The 13,064-nt window shown below is 38.6% G+C and overlaps 1 long non-coding RNA gene across 1 annotated transcript; it reads left to right on the forward strand.

Annotated features, from left to right (window-relative positions):
• Positions 1-375: 375 nt before the first annotated feature.
• Positions 376-1,854, forward strand: LOC129740457 (uncharacterized). Its single transcript, XR_008736248.1, has 5 exons — positions 376-681; positions 752-957; positions 1,037-1,192; positions 1,445-1,548; positions 1,623-1,854. It is a non-coding gene; the product is annotated as an uncharacterized LOC129740457 (long non-coding RNA).
• The last annotated feature ends 11,210 nt before the right edge of the window (positions 1,855-13,064 follow it).

The following is a 13,064-nucleotide window of genomic DNA, read 5'->3' on the forward strand; positions in this document are numbered from 1 at the left end:
GCAGCAGCGGAAATCAGCCTTATCGCTGCTGCTAGATCTTAATTATCACCAACGCAAACGAAGAAACATCGACCGAACTGTTGTCATTCCTCAATTAACCTAACTGGGTGAAAACTATGCACGAAAAAATCAGTGCTAACAACCGGAAACACGCGCTATTAATACCTCTGCCCCCAGCATCATCATCATCATCGAAAGACGAAAAAGGAAGTCACTCATCTCAAACCGACCGAATAAGGGTCCAATCTAATCGGTTCGGCTACTACCTACTACATCGATCGATATGTAAATTCAAAGCATCCAAGCTGACAGTTTTCAGAGCACCAGGTAGGCAAATTAGAAGGGAGAAAAAATCCACACGGAAAAATAGAGCTATTCATAAAATGTGTTCCAATTACACGTTCATAATGACTAATCAGTTATTGTTCAAAATTTGTGTATCCCCTATTCAAATCTGAGTACTTTTGGGTTGCCAATAAGCAGATGTGAACTAAAACTAGATTAGTCAACTCTGTATAAAAAGTTTGCTGTTGTTGGAATTTGGTTTGAAGGGATGTCGAAGCGAAAAAAGAAAAAAATATTTTAAATTTTTTGATCGCGGAGGATCATTTGAACAACCGAATCCGGTGACACAGAAACTAATTTGACTGAGCAAGGAATGTCAATCGAAATTTAAAAAAGGTAAAGTTGCTTGCATCATGAAACTTTAATTTACTAAGAATTTTCCCATATACTTTTTTCGAACTGTTAGAAACAAAGTCTGAAAATGCGAGCCAGTGCCAAGAAAGCGCTCGTCAAGAAAAAGGAACGGTATGGGACAGATTCTGCAGAAAAAGCTGGTGAACGAGCTGGAACAAGATATGATGGATCTGATTGGAAAATTTTCGTAGGCTATCCGGACATCGCCATCCGACGGAACTTTCGCTGGATGTGCATCGAACAGTTCTGCCAAAATAAGTAAGTTCGATGAGACCCAATTTCGTCATCTTAGATTTAGAACAATTCGGTATAAATTTATTTTTTTTTTTAAATCAAGCACGATCGATAAATATCTGGGCTCCTCGGAACTCTTACTTAAGGTTAACCCGGAACGGGACTGCGGCGGGGAGCGACGGCGGTGGATTCTGGAAAAGGGAGCCAAATTGGAATCGAGAAATTGATCTCTGCACTGCATTCCCATACGTACAAAAATGTGAGTATTAGTAAACTAAACAAGTCCCATAATAGATAGATAATAGAATTAGTTCATTTTAAACAAAACCGGGATTTAAAAACCCACCATGAAAACATTAACGCATTTTATTAAAAAATAATTTTCTTGGGATGGTTTATACAAGTTTATACCAATTAAATTGTTCATATCAATTGTTTCTAATTATAAATATTTTTCACCAAATTGATGCTTTAATTTTATTCAATCATTAAGCTTTGATTTCTATTTCAGGTACATTATTCCTTTTGGCATCGGAATCGACGAATTGTGTTACAGTTGGTGTTATTCAACTTCGGACCCGTCAACGGGAGAGAAACACCTGCTATGGCTAAAATGTAAGAAGATAGTTGATCTGTTTCCAAAATTATTGTAACAATTGACAGCACCTAATTGATTGGTTTGATTTCAGGAACCGGTGCTGAACAGAGTTAACGAACCTGAAACGGTCGCCTGTTCTCGATAAGACCGAAATTCTGCATCAGATGTTGGCCGCTTGTGATCCGAACGGCACCCCGTCAAAGAAGATTGAGAGTTTCTGACGGAAGAAAAAAACTTACAAGCATCTACTGAAGCGAAGCTATGGATGCGTTTAAATCGTTTGTTTCATTACCTTCAATGATGTAAATAAAGACTTAATTATTGCGAAGATAATTTTTTTCTAAGAAATTCTTTTCAAATTTACTTTTTCAGAGAAATTTCCAAAATGCATGGACATCCCCATGTCAAAATATACAGAATTGACTAACTGGCTGAAAGCTTTCGAATGTATAAAAGCTTTTTGTTCACGCTCTGTGTAAAGCGCCCAAACATAAAACTAAGTGGAGACACTTTTCTCGGATCTGTATGAATTTTTATACAGAACAGAGTAACTTTGTTTACCGTGCACGGAGATCGATGACAAGCTGGCTGCGGACGCCGAGAGAAGCAATCAAATTTCGACGCATTTAATTGCATTGAAGCAGACCCAACGACGACGACGACGACGATTTCAACGCGATCGCGGTGGATTGAGCGGAATAAAGTTGTCGGGACATTGATTTGAATGGCTTTTCACTGTTGACTGCCTGGTTCAATTTATGCTACAAAATAATTTGAGTGTTTTGGCGGTTGGAATTCAAGGTTTGTTCCACCTATTATTAATACTGATCACACTGACATGACACACATCCGACCATTTTCTGTCTAATTTTGCCACCTACCGTCGGTATTGCGAACTTGCTAAATTTGACAAAAAAAAAATCCCTGTATGAAAAATTTACCTGTTTAGCAGGGTTTTATCGTCGAAATCGCTTATTTTTTCTTTAAAGTTGGGTGGCACTTTCTAACTGAGATAGCATATCTTGAAATCGATCGATGCGCTCTCTTGAATTGGTATTGCGTACAGCGGAAAAACTATCTAAGGCCGATGACATAGTGAGTGCGATGCGATGCGAATTGGCGGAAAATTTACGGACGCAGCCTACGCGAACTCGTGCGGCGGAACAAATTGACATATGCTTCGCCGCGTTGAGTATGTCAGGTTTAAGCGATTCACATACATTTTCATCAAATGTGGTTCACCGCATTGAATCGCATTAACCGCATCGCATCGCATCGTATTCACTATGTCATCGGCCTAACAAACGAATCCGAGTGTCCAGTCGGTATGGTCAGGGGTAATAGCACTGCACACTGGTACAGAACATCAATCTAGCGGAACTAAATTAATAGCGCCCAGGGATGAAAAGATACTCTTTTGATATCTTCGACAACATTTCATAATTTTACAAGGCGCATACTTTGAAATAAAATATAGAGTCGAGGGGTCCACCAATAGCAAGATAAAAATGCTTACTTTTTTGTTAAGCATTTTAGAGCTTTGATTTCTTCTACAAAGTTGTTTATCTTAACAAAATACATAACTATGCAGCACATGTCAAAGTTCTACAATTTCATTCTAGGGAGTTACAATGAAATTAAATAAAAAACCTTAAAAAAACAGTTTTTTAAATCTGAAACGTTGTAGGTAAGACAAAACAATTTTCAGTCTTCGAAACAAAGTTGAAAAAAGTTAAGATCTACAATTGTTTAGTACATTATGATGTGTTTTGAAATGGCTGAAGCGCTGTAGAAAGCATTTAGTGCAATATATTAACGATTTTCAACGAAAAGTTTATCAAATTGCGCAAATTTTCGCACCATCAGCCAATGTGGATTTTATTTTTGGTGTTAAGAGGAATCATTACCACATAAAACTAGCGTGGAACTCGGTGGAACTCGAAGCAGTTTTAAGATTGAAAATCTAGTATTTTGTTCACAAATATCACTTGTTTTAGACACTGTGCAGACCGGTCCAGCGATCGGTAACAGTACCGGCGCGGCAAAGCACAGGACCAACCTAAACCGGGGGAACTACGCGCTGTTTCACTCGACTTGCTCGCTCGGGTCGTACTCGCTGACTGGCTGACTGGCCGACGTGCACGCTCGTGACGAACTATCAAGTGGCGGTTTAATCCATCCACACATCCTCCTCCTATTCCAAATAAAATTAATGAAAAATATTTCAAGTTCGTTTCTTTTAAGTAAATTTTCAAGAATAAAATTTTTGAAAATTTAATAAAACTGTCCATTAATTTATCTATTAACTTTCTTGAATAAATGCTAATCATTGAATGATACTCTCGATAAAATAGTGTAAAAACACGTTGCATAAAATTGTGTAAATCCACAGTATAATCTGAACGTCATCCCTAATATTATTCGATCAGAAAAAGTATCCCCAAGCACAAGAAAAATTACCATGTTTGGAACGAAGTAAAAAAAAATCACACTACACAGGCAAGTTGGATCGTAATGGTTTTAAGCCTAGTAATCTAGCGTTTGTTTTTGTTTTGCTTAAATGTTTTTGTTGACGATACACGGTTAACATAATCTATTGATCGATGTTTTAATTCAACGCATACACAGCTCAGAGTTCAATTGAGTAAATCAATATCTCATATTTTTCATTGCTTTTTTTGTCCGAATTTTAAAATGAAGAATGTTGAACTTCATTTAAAAGTCAGGTATTGCTTTAACAAAATGCAAAACTCTTGCAAATGCTTTCCCGCATAGATGAGGATTGTAACCAAACGATTCCTTAAATAGTTAAACAACGATTTCATGAAGCGTAAAAAAACCTTTAGCATACGATTATTCGAGCAGTGAAATACATTAGTTGAATCGTGAATTCCAAATTCACAGTATTTTTAATATGTCGTTAGGTTATGTAATTGTTAAAAACTGTTAAAACACTTGTATGGCAGAACTGTTCTACATGCAGTCCAGTTAAGGTTGAAAAACCGTTTGTGGAAAATGTATTTTGATCATCGGATTGTAATCGTTGTAGTTATTTGGAGGAGCTCCCATGCCTAAACATTTACGTAAATAGTTCTCTAACGATTTGACTTTACTTTATTCCAACGTTATTCAAACCGTTTAAGGGATCGTTCGTGAAAAGAGCACACACACAGACGTAATTTTACAAATGTTCATGGGAGATTTTCGGATAAGAATGGCGGATCTTTTCTAATTTTATCATTTTATTGAATTTTAATATTACCGACTAATTTGATGCAGTGAATTTTTGTTGTTTTTCCTCTTGGTGAATATTTCAAGCAGCATGCCCTGTAAGAACGTCCCGGGGTTCTGGTACAAAGCAATCCATAGTATACGGGTTAGAACTATATATGGTCAGTGTTAGAACTGTGGGGATCCCAGTAGCGTAACCTGAAACATAAAAAACGCGATTATCGGATTTGTTTTAAAAGATTTTTATTGCCACTTACCTGAAACACACAATGCCATGGTCCTTTTAATTTCCTTCAGATTCCAGTACTCTAGCTCCAGCAGGTTGAGTTAGAATTTAAATTCCGCGCCGCGCTAAAACAAATCCTCCCGGCGCAGCAAAACAAAAATCAAACGATTGCGTCAGTGGTGCCGGGTTGAATGTTTTATCAATTTGTTTATAGATATTGAGATGCGATATTTTTAGTTAAATATTTTAGATAATCAGGATGATTATGGGAAGGATATTAATGACTTATTGATTCAAATGAGGAATTCCGTTTAATTTAAATCAATGTTTTTGATCGAGATTGCCATACACCATGTAAAAGCAAATTTTATGTTCATATGATTTTTTTTGCATCTATATCTACTATAGATTTAGATTAGTGTTCATTAGTTTCATTAGTATTAGTATTATTAGTAGACAATCATAGTTTATATAAAAATCTTTCAAAAAAAAAAAACTAATGCTGATGATAAAATCATCAACGAAAACCACAAACACCATCGGTACTCCAAGCTCTATTTCCAACTAGAGCGTTATTAAAAACATCGCGAAAAGCGATAATGAACTTCTTTTAGTATGATGTATGAGCATACCTTCAAGTTCCATTATTGTTTTTGAAACGCTACAGAGTCGTATAAGAATATCAAAATTATATAAGAGATTTGTTTATAAGTTCGTACTGATTTTTTGTAAAACTGTCTGGCATCTCTGACCGGCGATTCGCTCATTTTTGACATAAGTTATGGACGGTATGGTTAACGGTTCGAGATCATTTTTACGATTACAGAAAAATTGAAGGAAAACGTTCTTACTATTGTATCACCTTTCCAGATACCATAACTTTTTCACATGAAGGTTCATGTTTCGTTTTTATCGTTTAAATTTGTCATCGAAGTAAAGTTTAATAGAACAACTACGTTTACAGAGAGAATCACTTTTTCTGAAGCAGTTGAGGAATCGTATAGACCGTTTGAGGTATAGTTTTTTAGTATGCGGGTTGGAGGGACATTCTAAATATTTGAAAGATTCACATTCAATAATCTCTACGAAAGAAACAAAATATTATCATCTCACAGCTCAGGATTTTTGCTGCTAACAACACCCATTTTAATTTTAACTAACTAAATTAATTTTAACTTATCATTTAATTAAAACTTATTGGGATCAATTTTATTCTCGACGCATTCTTATCTCAATCTTACCTCTCAAATAAGTCAAGCGCGCACGCATAGAGGACTGTTTCTTACTGTCATACATGAATTATTTGGCCCAGAAAATCATCTGTTTGGATTTTCTTTCTAGTTTATTTCAGTTCAGTGTTCATCTTACTTACTGTATAATTGCTAGTTGAGTTCACCTTGGAATCTATTCTTATCTTACACTGTTCTAATAAAACGCTTGATTAAATTCCGTGAGATCCTTATTCTATGGCTATGCTATCGAAACGCTTTTTCAGTTAATTATAATAAATCCAAGCTGTCCTTCGAAACGTTCACAGTTCCCTCTCATCTTAAACTGTCCTCACAATCCGGAGGATCATAAATTTTCCTTATAAACCAATCGTGTTCTCACAACATACTGTCCAGGTATTCTTTTAATACTTTTCTAACATATAACTTTTTTTTTTTCCAAGCTGTCCTCCCAACGCACTTGGAGTTTAAAAGAATTTATTCTAGCTGACCTCTTGACTCGCTTCATTGTTCTCTCGTATCTCAAGCTGTCCCCTTATTCAACTTGATCATTAATTGTTTTAAATACCAAAGCTATCTTCTCGACTTGCTTTCTAATTTCATCTTGTTATCTCAACTTCTATATTTAACCATTTTATTCAGCTTGTTCCCTCGAACATCATAATTCGTTCTCATCACAAACTGTTCTTCCAACCTATTTGGTTTCCAATTTAATAAGGATTAAGGCTGTTCTCGTCTCGCAATTCCAAGCCGTTCTCTTAACTCGCTAAGGTTGTTATCTATACGTTCAGATAATTTCTTCAACTCGCTTGAAATTCGCATTGTCCTCTTTTCTCGCTTGGATTCACAATAGTGCGCAGGCTGTCATCTCAACTCGTTTGAAAGTCGCGTCAATATGCACTGGCGGTCCTCTCAACTCGCATCGAATTTCAAGCTGTCCTCTCAACTCGCTTGTTTCTTGCGTCAATATGCACTGGCGATCCTCTCAACTCGCCATCCAAAATCAAGCTGTCCTCTCAACTCACTTGAAATTGTGATCAACACGCTTAGGCTGTCCTCTCAACTCGCCTATCAATTTCAAGCTGTCCTTTCAACTCGCTTGAAATTCGCGTTTACATGTTCAGGCTGTCCTCTCAACTCGCCTTTTCAATTTCAAGCTGTCCTCTCAACTCGCTTGAAATTGCGAACAACATGCTCAAGCTGTCCTCACGACTCGCTCAATATTTAATTTTAGTTGTCCCTTAAACGGACTTCAAAAACTTTTCAATTTAAATTTTTTTTCTACAATTACAGTTAACGTATTCGTAAAATTGCTTATTCATCACATACATCACTTTTTCATATTCACTTTTTCCGAAATGGCAATCAAAAACCATCGAAAGCTACTACTTTTCGCAACATCAGCTTTTACACATAATGTATATTTCAACTACTCACTTAATGTTTTTCCAATGGGTAATTGTTCACCTGTTTTATTTTAACCTCGTTTGATGTAAATAATTTTCACGTGAACCTTCAACCCGGTTTTATTTTCGTTTTCGGTTCGATTTTATTTCTCATAAACCGAATCATACAGATCCGAGAGAAAACACCTGTCACGGTCGCCAAATGTGCAGACCGGTCCAGCGATCGGTAACAGTACCGGCGCGGCAAAGCACAGGACCAACCTAAACCGGGGGAACTACGCGCTGTTTCACTCGACTTGCTCGCTCGGGTCGTACTCGCTGACTGGCTGACTGGCCGACGTGCACGCTCGTGACGAACTATCAAGTGGCGGTTTAATCCATCCACACAGACACTTTATTAGTTTCATAGTTTCTTTGATGCAATTAACTTGCATAATTGGAGAATATGAAATAATTAGATGATTTAACCGGTTTTCCGTTTCAAGTTTATCAATAGAATCTGTACATCATTATATAAATGATATCTGTACCAACACGTGAAAGTGATTTAACTCCAAAAGTAAAGTTCAGTGGCAGGCCAATTTTTGCTCTATTTAACGAAAAAAACACTTTTGAGATAATAAGTTTTCGTTGGATTACATACTCAATTTGAGTAAAGGATCTATGACCATTTTGATGAATTTGAAACGGAAAACTGGTTAAATCATCTAATTATTTCATATTGTTAAATTCTGCAAGTTAATTGCATCAAACAAACTAAGAAACTAATAAAGTGTCTAAAACAAGTGATATTTGTGAACAAAATACAAGATTTTCAATCTTAAAATTTCTTCGAGTTCCACCGAGTTCCACGCTAGTTTTTTGTGGTAATGATTCCTCTTAACAACAAAAATAAAATCCACATTGGCTGATGGTGCGAAAGTTTGCGCAATTTGATAAACTTTTCGTTGAAAATCGTTAATATATTGCACTAAATGCTTTCTACAGCGCTTCAGCCATTTCAAAACACATCATAATGTACTAAACAATTGTAGATCTTAACTTTTTTCAACTTTGTTTCGAAGACTGAAAATTGTTTTGTCTTACCTACAACGTTTCAGATTTAAAAAACTGTTTTTTCAAGGTTTTTTATTTAATTTCATTGTAACTCCCTAGAATGAAATTGTAGAACTTTGACATGTGCTGCATAGTTATGTATTTTGTTAAGATAAACAACTTTGTAGAAGAAATCAAAGCTCTAAAATGCTTAACAAAAAAGTAAGCATTTTTATCTTGCTATTGGTGGACCCCTCGACTCTATATTTTATTTCAAAGTATGCGCCTTGTAAAATTATGAAATGTTGTCGAAGATATCAAAAGAGTATCTTTTCATCCCTGGGCGCTATTAATTTAGTTCCGCTAGATTGATGTTCTGTACCAGTGTGCACTGACCATACTGACTGGATACTCGATTTCGTTTTCAGGATAATTTTTCCAACAGCACCCAATATCGATTCCAGAGTGCGCATCGATCGATTTGAAGAAATGCTATTCCAGTTAGGAAATGCCACCCAACTTTGAAAAAAACAGGTAATTTCTACGATAAAATCGGGCTAAACAGGTACATTTTTCCTACGAAACCTGACAAAATAAATTAGACTGAAAATGGTTGAATTTTCGTTCTAAGTGTCATGTCAGTGTGATCAGTGGTAAAAGGCAGTTTCCTTTTATTTACTGCAGCGTCTCTAGTTGTCGCATTGAGAAACTCGAGACAGCGTTTTGACCTGGAAGCTTTGTTTACTTAGTGGTGAAAATTTCGCCAGGAGTGTGTAGAGAATATTGTATATAGATAGATAAATATTAGTTTAATTGAAATCAGTTTATTCAGATTATTAAGTTAGCAATATTCAAATTCGTATGAACGACCCTGTAAGGTTGGTTTGATCGATTTCGAGAACATCGAGACGATTGTCAGGGATGACAGCTAGAAGAGAGGATATACATTAAAAAGTCTCAGAATATAACACTTGTAGGAGAGAGTGAGAGAACAGTGTGAAATTCGAACAGGAAAGGTCCATGTATGAGGAGAGAGGCTTCAGTTAATAGAGCGAGCTTAGAAAGTACGGTTCGTTAAAGTGTTTGTTTAACAAAAAACGGGATTTTAAGTTAGTGAAATTTTAAGAAAATGAGTGAAAATCGAAGTGGAAGTAAACTCGTCCGAAAAAGGCATCGATCAGTCACGACAGAGTGGTACACGTGTTGAAAAGTTATCCAAGATGGAACGCGAGTGACAAGGAAACATTGTGCACACCCTCGTAGAAAACCCAAAATGGTCGGGGGGATCATTTCAAGCCTTTCAAACTACCGAAATCGACCGTGAAAACCGTGCTAGACCACGCTCAACAAACCAAACGTAGAAGTGCAGCATTGGATCGGAAACTACGAGCGAAGGTCACCAGGCAGTTCGGAATAATTCTGGGGTCTCCCTCCGTGATTTGACGAAATGGTTCAGTCGGGTAAGTCACTCAAGTCGGTGTAGAATGACGTCTTCGCCGAGAATCATCAGAGTAGTTTCGTAAAGTTTCGTACGTGTACTGTGAAAGGTGATTCGAAAACGAGTGTTGCTGTGGAGCACTTTAGCGCGAGTATGGTCTCCTATCACAGGTATAGCGTAGTTAGAGGTCCAGATGGGAATTATGGCTAGAGGCCCCAGATTTTATGGCGTAGGGGTACATAATATGTAACCAGTGCGTAGTGTTAGAGACCCAAGGTCAGTAAGAATCAGCGTAGTAGATGTAAATGTGCACAGGATGTTACGTAACAAATCATGGCTTTGGTGCCACAAATAATAAACGCAAACATAATTATAATGGCAACATTGATGCGTAGCTTAATTCGGAAAACCCATTGTATTTCCCTCAAATGTAATGAATTTTTAAAGAGCGACTTACATATTTACTTTGCTGCGTGCTGCTGACCCAACTTCCGGGTACTTTTCATCGGAGCTCCTCTCCGAGTGCCTTGCCATCTGGAGGCTGTCCGAAACCATGTTGATGATGATGCCCTTATGGCCTGCTGGAGATTGTTGACGAACGAAGCCTTGGTGCAATCTGTGCCAAGGTCGCTGCACACCCACATACCACACAACTCGTTGGTTGCTAACTCGCGACCCTGCACGTTCCGATTTGGGCCGCTGAACGCGCAGATCCTCCTGCTGGACGACAATCCTGTTGTTGATTCTCCGAAGAAAATGCTTCTTCTTTGTCGTCATCCGCTGACCAAGGATGTTTTCCCCGGTTGCAACCGGGAACACTTTCCGCTTCCTGCAGGGGGGGTTTTCCTGAATTCGCCGATCCCTCGATGCCACTCGCTCCTCTGGGGTACCTTTGGGGCTCCTCGGCGCCTTGTGTGCAATGGGCACCGCAAGCAAAAACTGCCCGATGCAGCAAAAAACTTGCTGAAGAATGTTCGGCAAGGTGGCTGTTTGCTCAGAAAGACGCTCCCACGATTGGTGAAGATAATAGGGCACCAAACGCTGAATCCGGTGAGCCGAAATATCACCAAAGGTGACAAAAAAGAAAAAAGGGGTCCTATTGGGACGGAAAAGTAGGGTCAGAAAAAAACACGCTTTGTTGGAATCTAACCTCAGCTTACTTCCGACCCTTTCTGGATTCTGATATTCCGAGTTCCTTGGACTTTTTGCTGGCGAAATGTGCCCGGATGTTGTCGACGGAACCTCTTATCGTGTGGTCCTTTTCGGCACTTTTCCCTTCGGAAACTTTGCTTGAGCCCTGGGTGGCTATCGTGTGAGCGCTGCCTTTTCTCGGATTATGCTTTTTGGCCCTTTTCCTTTCGGAAAATTTACTCGCGCCCTGGGTAGCTAGCGTGGTAGCCCTGTCCTTCTTCGTATGCTGCTTGCTGGCTCTTTTTCCCTCGGGGAATTTTCTCGAGCCCTGGGTAGCTGACGTTGTAGCCTGTCTGTCTCCGTATGGCTCCTATTGGCCCTTTTCCCGTCGGGGAATTTCTCGAGCCCTGGAAACCTAACTTATTTGATTTCAAACATGAAAAACACGTCGACCAGAAATAGGATTCATTTTACTACCACTAACGACCTCACCGAAAGCTCCAAGGCAGCAGGTCTCAAACCAATGACGGAAAAACCAAGTTGATGGAAATCAACACAGAGGATCGTTTAAATTTCGTGGTAGCTGGACAACAGGTTGAGAATTGGGATGAATAAACCCATTGGGCTTAAAATCCCGGAAAAAAAAGGTTGAGAAAGGCGAGTGCTTCCAGTATCTTGGTAGCCAGATTACGCCTGATGGTGGTACCAAGAAAGACATCGAAACCCGGATCAGAAAATCCCGATTTGCGCTTGCGAGTCTCCGAAACATCTCCAGATCTAGCGTTGACGACGCGAAAACTGCAAGTTGTTGTAAATCGCTGCTTGCGGAACATCATCCGCGCTTCGTCTCCTGGCAACTGAATCTCAAACGTTGAACTACATCGCCGGTGTCATCAAAAGGAGCTAGAAATCGAGATTCGGGAACGTAAGTGGAGATGGATTCGGCACACGCTGCGAAAAGATGAGAGCGAGATTTGCAGAGAGACGTATGAATGGAATCCAGAAGGACATCGAAGAAGAGGCAGGCACCTCGTGGCGGCGTAGTCTTGCCGCTGAAATCCGCACACTTGACGAGAACCTTGGCTGGCAGCAAGTAAAGACGATGGCTCCGGATCGCCAGCAGTGGAGATCTTTTATCTCAGCCCTATGCGTCGGTCAATCGGCGCAGGATCCTTAGTTAAGTAGGTAACGATTTATTCCCCACTCGCACGATTCGCCAAGCACAACAAAACAACAAATTTAGAAATGAAAAATAGCTATTCTATTTCACAGCAAGTTTTTTTGTATTCATTTTCAATCACTAAAATTCACCAGAATTCATATTCGCAAGAAAAAAAAAACAAACGGGAAAAGCGCGACGTTGGAATAATCACGTTCGTTCTCGAACACGGCTTGCTGCGACCTCCACAGCACAAAGAAAACTAAAGGTGTGTTCAACGAAACTCAATCGAAATCAATTGAAACGGATTGACAGTTGCACAGCTGATTTTTCAATTGACTTCAATCGATTTCTATCCGGCCGTTGATTGAACAGCCACTAACCAATACTAACGTGCTGGCGCAGTGTTCTCAGATGTCATTTTATATCAGCTTCGTTCGGAATTTGAAAAGACGGTTTTCTCTAGCAAATTGTAATTAATCTATCATTTTGGCAATATATTTCAAAGGCAAATTCTTACCAATACAAGCGGAAAATGACAAATAAGAAAGTTTAACGTTCGACTTGAAGAAGTGCCCGGACCCAGGAAATAACTATCAGTTCCACCTATGAGTGAATCTCAAATTAATCCAATTGGAAAACAAATACCTGCAACATGATTCTTCACAATGTAATAAA

Source organism: Uranotaenia lowii, chromosome 1 (genome assembly GCF_029784155.1).
Source record: "Uranotaenia lowii strain MFRU-FL chromosome 1, ASM2978415v1, whole genome shotgun sequence".
Classification (NCBI taxonomy): domain Eukaryota; kingdom Metazoa; phylum Arthropoda; class Insecta; order Diptera; family Culicidae; genus Uranotaenia; species Uranotaenia lowii.